The sequence below is a fragment of the Myotis brandtii genome, unplaced genomic scaffold, assembly GCF_000412655.1.
Source record: "Myotis brandtii unplaced genomic scaffold, ASM41265v1 scaffold191, whole genome shotgun sequence".
NCBI lineage: Eukaryota > Metazoa > Chordata > Mammalia > Chiroptera > Vespertilionidae > Myotis > Myotis brandtii.
This window is the reverse complement of record NW_005357115.1, coordinates 7,589,731-7,597,789: the sequence shown is the minus strand read 5'-3', so window position 1 is coordinate 7,597,789 and position 8,059 is coordinate 7,589,731. Positions and strand designations below refer to the sequence as shown.

The 8,059-nt window shown below is 38.2% G+C and overlaps 1 long non-coding RNA gene across 1 annotated transcript in view; it reads left to right on the top strand.

Moving 5' to 3' along the window:
- The window catches only part of LOC106725846, a 22,759-nt gene extending 16,624 nt beyond the window's left edge, over positions 1-6,135 (top strand). Inside the window, exon 4 of the long non-coding RNA XR_001361845.1 lies at positions 6,125-6,135. This is a non-coding gene — a long non-coding RNA (uncharacterized LOC106725846). The remainder of the gene's footprint in view (positions 1-6,124) is intronic.
- The last annotated feature ends 1,924 nt before the right edge of the window (positions 6,136-8,059 follow it).

The window sequence follows — 8,059 nt, the reverse complement described above, 5'->3', positions numbered from 1 at the left end:
CGCTCAATGCAGGAGCTGCCCTCTGGTGGTCAGGGCGCTCTCACATGGGAGGAGCTCTGCTCAGCCACAAGCCAGGCTGATGGCTGCCAGTACAGCAGTGGTGGTGGGAGCCTCTCCTGCCTCCTCAGCAGCGCTAAGGATGTCTGACTGCAGCTTAGGTCTGCTCCCCGCTGGCAAGTGGACATCCCCTGAGGGCTGCTGGGCTGCCAGAGGGATGTCTGATTGCCAGCTTAGGCCCAATCCCCCGGGGAGTGGGCCTAAGCCAGCAGGTGGTCATCCCTGAGGGGTCCCAGACTGCGAGAGGGCACAGGCTGGGCTGAGGGACCCCCCTTCCCCCCGAGTGCACAAATTTTTGTGCACCGGGCCTCTAGTAATCAATAAAAATATATTTTTTAATTTTTTAACTTGAATGCTCACCTGAGGATATTATTTTCCATATTTTTTAGAGAGTGGACGGGAGGAAGGGAGAGATAGATAGAGAGAGAGAAACATCCATGTGAGAGAGATACATATCGATTGGTTACCTCCCGCATGCACCCCAACCAGTGCCAGGGATCAAACCTGCTACCCAGGTATGTGCCCTTGACCAGGAATCAAACATGCAACCCTTCAGTGCACCAGCCAATATTCTAAGCACTTAGCCACACCGGCCAGGGCTACCAATTCAAAAAACACCAATTCTATCATCTTCAGAGAATTATAGGAAATTAATTCATTATCTTGAAAACTAGTAAATCAAAGAAAAAGAATCAATAATTTATCTTTTTTTCTATATTAATTTTAACATTGGGTAACTAAAAATTAGGTTAGGGAAGGGAGGGAGGGAAGAAGGGAGAGAGAGAACAATATTATCAAAGGTATTCCTCTATACTTTCAAGTGTAGGGAAAAATTTCATTCATGACAATGGCAAAACTTTTAAAATACTTGGGATAAAATTTTACAAGACAGGACCTATTTTTAAAAAAACAATAAAACCTTGAAGAATACATGAAATGAAAACTGAACATACAGAAAGTTTATCATGTTTCTAAATGGGAATACTTAATTTATAAAAACACATGCCTCCTAGAATTAATATATAAAGTTAATGCAATTCTCATTAGAATCCCAATAAAGAGGTTTTGTTTTTGTTTGGGAACTGAGTAAAATTATTTTAAAGAAGACTATAGAAGAATAAGCTAAGAAAATTATTTTTACGAAGAGTAGTAAAGGGTTTTAGGCTACACAGAGAAGGAATTTGGCCTAATGCTTAAAAACAGGGCTCATACCCAGGCTGTGCTCTTGGTGGTAGGGTGCAGAACATGTTCTTCAACCTCTCTTCCCCTTAATTTCATCATCAGTAAAATGAGGATATCAATAGTACCTCATAGGGTTTTTGTGAGGATTAAATCTAAATTGCTTAGAACAGTATATTATAGTAAATATTACAACTGTGTTCTGTTATTATATTACAATTACTATAAAATCAGTATATCAAAAGAGTATCATAAAGATCCAGAAGTAGGCAAATAGATAATGGAACAAATTAGAAATAGAGTCCAGCATGCATGGGAACTTAATGTATCATAAAGGTAGAATTTCAGTTAAGCAGAAAAAAATAATAATTTATTTACAGAAGTGGCACAACAAGCTAGGCATCTGGAAGAAATACATGTCATATACAAAAATAAATCCCAGATGGATTCCAGATTTAAATGTAACCAAAAAATAAAACTTTTAGAAAAAAATTAGGAGAATAATCAACCTTGAGATGAGAGAGACATTCTTAAATAGGACAGAAAACTCAGACACAATAAATGAAAAAGCAGACATATTTGACAACATAACATACAACTTAACATTTTTCTATAGCAAAAAACATAAATAAAATAAAAAGATAAGTTATAGTCTGAGGAAATATTTGCAACACATTCATTCATTTAACAAATATTTATTTGAACACCTTTTATACAATAGGTGTTACCGGATGCCATGCTGAATAAAACATTCAGCAAATGCTACAAGTCAGGGATTGACTTATTATTTTGTTATCTGTCTAAATGATATTCCTGTATTCATGAAGTTTACTTTCTAGTGATAGATGATACATATGACTAACAACATACAAAGAGTTCTTACAAGTGAGAGAAAGAAAAAATATGGTAAGAATGGTAAGAAGACATAAATAGACAATTCAAAGAATTCCAAAGAACCATCACATATGAAATTATATCTATCGTATTCAGATGGTGGAATCACTGAATATTTCTTCCCAACTTTGTGTTCAGTAGCCTTATGCTGGTAGTTTGAATGCAGTCATTATGAGAATATTTACACCATGGAAATCAGCAAATGTTAAAGTCAGAGCTTGATTTATTATTTTGTTATTTGTCTAAACTTAAGAAAGTGATGGGAAGAAATGTTAAAAATACATATTAAAATTAACAGTGTGGCATATCTGTGCCCATCACATTATGAATAGCACAAAACATTAAGGAAATACTCTTCCCGTATTTGAAAACTATTACCCAATTCAGCACAGAAGTCACTCACCTCATTGACAAATGAGTGAGGTTCCAACATATGTAGTGCTAAAGCTGAAAGAGATTTTAGTTTAATGAATATAATTGATATGAGGATAGAAAATAGTTTAATAGTAGATCACATTTCCAATTAAATGACAATAAATTTATTGGGAAATGATAGTGGACCCCATTTGCCAAATCATGGTTGAAGTGCGATCATAGGTTGCATACAGATCTAAGAGTTCAGCAATAACCAGCCAAAGCATTCTGTAAGATTCACTTAGCTATATAGAACTTATGACAGATTACTGTATATTCTATTATTATTTATAAATTTCGTATATTTAATATCAGTAAAATTTATAATAAATGTATGTGCTTACATATATACACACACACACACACACACACACACACACACACACACATTTGTGTGTGTGTGTGTGTGTATGTGTGTATGAGCCAGTTAAACATTTACCAACACACATCCCTTTAACCAGAATTTATTCATATGGCCAAGGAAGGCTTGTTTTATCCAAGCAACTTTGTGACCAGCTAAAATTCTATTACTATGATAAAGAATAGGCTATATTTGGAGAAAGAATTAGTGATTTCTGACACAGCACTATGACTTTCATTTTATGTAAGAGGTAACAGACTCAGAGAGCTTAAGTTAGCTTGCCCAATATCACTTACCTAGTAAGAAGAGGAACAGAGATTTGGACTCATGTTTGTCTAGCTTCAAAGTTGGTGTTTTTTTTTTCTCACTACACCAGTCTTCACCCCAGAAATATAACATGTTGAGTTTGAGGTAATGGTAGAATTTGCAAGTAAAAATTTTTCCAACTTCCCCATAGGTATGTACTTATGAGATGACTAATGGAGTAAAAGATTTCTATCACACAAAAAAGTCAATGAATAGCTGGGGTTAGGAAGTCAGTGGAAACAATGTGTATTCTCTAGAAAGCTGATTTGCCTACAGGGAAATTAAATGTGATTTTGTCTAGAGAAGTAGGGAGTCATCTATATATCTTCATTTTTTTTCAGATGAAGTCCACATTATTTTTATTATTTTTATTACCTCAGAAATAAACATTGCTATGGATACATCATGAGAGATGGATGGTGACCAGAGAGGGGAGAGAGGACTTGGACATGAGAATAAGGCAGCTTGGACAATTGCCTTTTCCCCAATTGATCAGTAACACTTTCACTGTAATGTATTTAGCTCTGTGTAGGAATCTTATATACTTTAAACCCCTTGAAGGCAGGAACTGTATCTTGTTAAATGTCTTAACATAATTTCTCCATACAGTTAATGAGTGAGAAATATTGGTTGAATGAATTGTCATGTGAGTGCACTGTGATTAAATATACTTGTTTATATAATACGTATTTTACTTCTCTTTGAATATTCCCTGAGAGGAGAAGCCATGTCTTCCTCAGGACCAAAGATTATTCAATAATTTATCCAACAGATATCCATTAAACTCTTGCCATATATAAGGCATTATAGAGTGAAAATATTAGCCATTCCTTAGACTAGGAACTCTTCAAGGGTTGGGACCACATTCCTTTTTTTTTTTTTTTAATATATTTTATTGATTTTTTACAGAGAGGAAGGGAGAAGGTTAGAGAGTTAGAAACATCGATGAGAGAGAAACATCGATCAGCTGCCTCTTGCGCATCCCCTACGGGGATGTGCCCGCAACCAAGGTACATGTCCTTGACCGGAATCGAACCTGGGACCCTTGAGTCCGCAGGCCAACGCTCTATCCACTGAGCCAAACCGGTTAGGGCTACATTCCTTCTTTTCTCTGGAATTTCCCCTAGAGAACTGTATATATTCAGAATGCAAGTTTCATTATAAAAATAGCTACAATGGGGGGAAAAGGAAACATATGTACTACTATTTGTAATACTTTAAACAATAAAATAAAATTTAAAAAAATAAAAGAAAAAAATAGCTAATACTTATTGATGTGTTGGCACCAAGTGCTTTACATGTATTACCACAATTAATCGCTATAACAACCATAAGAGGTGGTCATGATTATTACCCCCACCTTGTGGATGAGAAAACTGAAGCTTAAGAAATGAAGTAGTAAACAATCAAACAGTATGAAGTGTCAGAATCCTTGCATCCCAAATTGTTACCCACTGTGTTTTCCTGGCTTCCCCAATTCTCTAGGGCAGCACTGAAAAGAATGAGCCATTTAAAAAGCCTAACCCTGTAGCTCTGCCATGGACCCTGGACTCTTCCTTAAGTCCCTTCCCTTCTTAGCTAGGACTGGAAGATAAGGATGAAAAGGTTAATTTTTTAGACTTAAGTGCCTTGTAACAGAATCAGTGAACACCTTTTATGGCAGGTGTTAGAGTTTGGTTTTATGGTTTGGGTTACAGACTAATCTCACCTGTCTCTGGTTAATTTACAAAATCAAGAGTTTCCCTTTTTGCTGAAACTGGCACCAATATATTGAAAAAGCCTTCAAAGAAACAGTGGAATTTTTAAAAATTCTTGGCTTTGTCTTGTTCAAGAAGGATGACTGAACTCAAGTATTTACATTCCCTTCCACCAAACTCTCATTGAAACAAGGGTAAAGATGTACAAAAGAGAATAGGAGGGAGGAGTAATTCATAGAATTTGATGACTTTCTGAAAAAGAGAACGTGAATAAGACCTAATTTACAGGTAAAATAGAACTGCAAATGTACAGGACGAAGGCAGAGTTGGATAAGAAATAAGGGGGGTGGGGTGCAGGAAGGAAGAAATAGAGAAAGATTAGAAACGTCAGAGGTGGAAAACTTTGTTAGAAAGTTAAGCTCCATCTATGAAGCAAACTAAAGTGCAATGTGACTTCCAACACAACATAAAGTGTAAGCAAATGCAATCCATGTGGCCTTAATGTTTAAACAGGTTTCTTTGAACAGTACTACTTCTCTAAGGATTCAACAACAGTATTTGGTGTATCAAGAATGTTACTTAAAGAGTCAAATAGTAAAACATTGCCAAAAGGTTTCTAATTTTTAGAACCAGCACACAGAGAAACCATGGAAGATTGTATAGTTCCAGAATAGGATGTAAAAATTATAAACCTGCATAAAGTAAAAGTAGTACTGTAAGAGGAGGACAAACTAGAGGTGCTGGTTTCTGCATTGTTTATGATAGAGAATCAAAAGATATTGTCTACAGTTGATTATATAAGAACTAGACTTTAAGTATATTATATAAAGTTATAAAAGTAATCAATAGAAGGGCCAATTATAAAAATACTAGAGGCCCGGTGCACGAAATTTGTGCATGGGCGGGGTCCCTAGGCGTGGCCAGCGATCAGGGCTGATCAGGTTCCCTGCCTCCCCACCTCCCCGCCTCCTCCTTCCCTTGCTGCTCACATCCACCACCACCCACCCCCAGTTCCCTGTACCAGCCCGGGTCCCAGCCCCGATCAGGCAATCGAGACACGCTGAGGGGTTTGGGAGGGGGGGAACCAACTGCCACCTTGGTGGGCAGGCGGCAGGCCAATTGGGGCCTGCCAGCCAGGGGTAGGAATGGGGGGAGGGACCCAGGAGGTTGGCCACAAGCCCCAAGGAGGGATCTGGTCCTCAGTTCTCCATCCCAGCCCAAGGTCCTGGCCCCAATCAGGCAATCAGGGAGTGCTGGCCAGGGGGAGGGACCAGGAGGTTGGCCAGCAGGCCCCATCAATGATCGGGGTCTGCAGGCTGGGGGAAGCTCCTGTGTTGAGCGTCTGCCCCCTGGTGGTCAGTGTGCATCATAGTGACCAGTCGTTCTGGTTGTTCCATCATAACGGTTGCTTAGGCTTTTATATATATAGATAATTAACAAAACTTGGGAATGGAGGGGAGGGGAAAGTTCATATATGTGCCGTTCCAGCACAACCAAGGGTTCGGTGAGCCTGAGGAGGGGTGGTAAAGGATTAAAGAAAAGACAGACAAAGAGAATATAGCTGGGGCTCAGTGGATCTCCTGTGTCTGGATCCAGCCAGCAAACTGAGGCTTTATTTTATAGTCAAAGAAAAACAAGGTAGTGGTCAGCATAGTTACAATGTTCTTGTGAGTTTCACTTGTTTCCGCAGCACTTGCTGCATCTCCCACAGCCCATTAGCAACCTAGGAAGGATCTAGGGCAGGGGTGGGCAAACTTTTTGACTTGAGGGCCACAATGGGTTCTTAAACTGGACCGGAGGGCCGGAACAAAAGCATGGATGGAGTGTTTGTGTGAACTAATATAAATTCAAAGTAAACATCATTACATAAAAGGGTACGGTCTTTTTTTTTTTTTTTAGTTTTATTCATTTCAAACGGGTCTGATCCGGCCCGTGGGCCGTAGTTTGCCCACGGCTGATCTAGGGAGTGCTACAAGGTCAAGCTTAATTATGCTAAAAGGACTCTTCCCTCTAAACTGGGACTTGTTTGTGGCTCTGCCACAGGTCAATCCGAGGCTTAACTCTAGAGCCGCTCCCTACACATATAAGTGAGCTAAATTCCCCATCTTTCATAGTAAGGAGTCAATGGATAAGATCTAAATTTGGTAAATCAAGAAATAAATGATTAGTATATTATTTTGGTTTTTGTTTTGTTAATCCTCACCTGAGGATATTTTTTCATTGATTTTTAGAAAGAGTGGAAGGGAGGGGAAAGACATAGAAACATCAATGTGAGAGAGACACATCGATTAGTTGCCTCCTACATGAGCCTCAACCAGGGCCGGGGATCTAGCCTGCAATCGAGGTATGTGCCCTTGCCCAGAATCGAACCTGGGACCCTTCAGTCCACAGGCTGACGCTCTATCCACTGAGCCAAACTGGCTAGGAAAGCATATTATTTTGAACAGTTATGATGAATAACAGAAGAACTAAAAATAGAAACGGCTAAAAATGTGTACTTCCTACCTATTCCAAAGAAACACTTCCACATGTGTACCAGAAAGTAGGGACAATGATGTTCAGCTCTGTGTGACATAGCAAAAAATTGGAAGTATCTAAATGTTTATTGCACATACACAAATTATGACACTGTCATATTACACAACAGTTTAAAGAAGTAAAATCAATATATATGTACTCTTCACATGGAAAGATATCCAAGACATTATTGTCAAAAAAAGCAAGTCGCTGGATAATAAATGTGGTATGCCATTTGTGTAACATAAAAAACAAACAAACAAACATATATACTTATAAAGATTATAAAGATCTGGAAACAAATCCACCTCTGTTAGCAATGGGGGAATGTAACTGGGGTGATGGTCAAGAGGGACTCTAACTTTGTTTGTATGGTTTGAAATTTTTATAAGACAGTGTTCATGCATGATTTTTGTAGCCTAAAACAAACGGATAATTTAAAGTTGTTACCAGACATAGAGTTTTTCATTTATACCACCGTATGACATATTAAGTTCTTTTTTTACTATGTATTATTTAAAAATTTTAACTTTAAGCAACAAGACTCAATGTTTTTGCTCCTTTAGTTACAGAAAACTTCATAGAACAGTATTGCTGCAAGCAGTTCTCTAAGCACAAAGGTTGCCCTCCCACC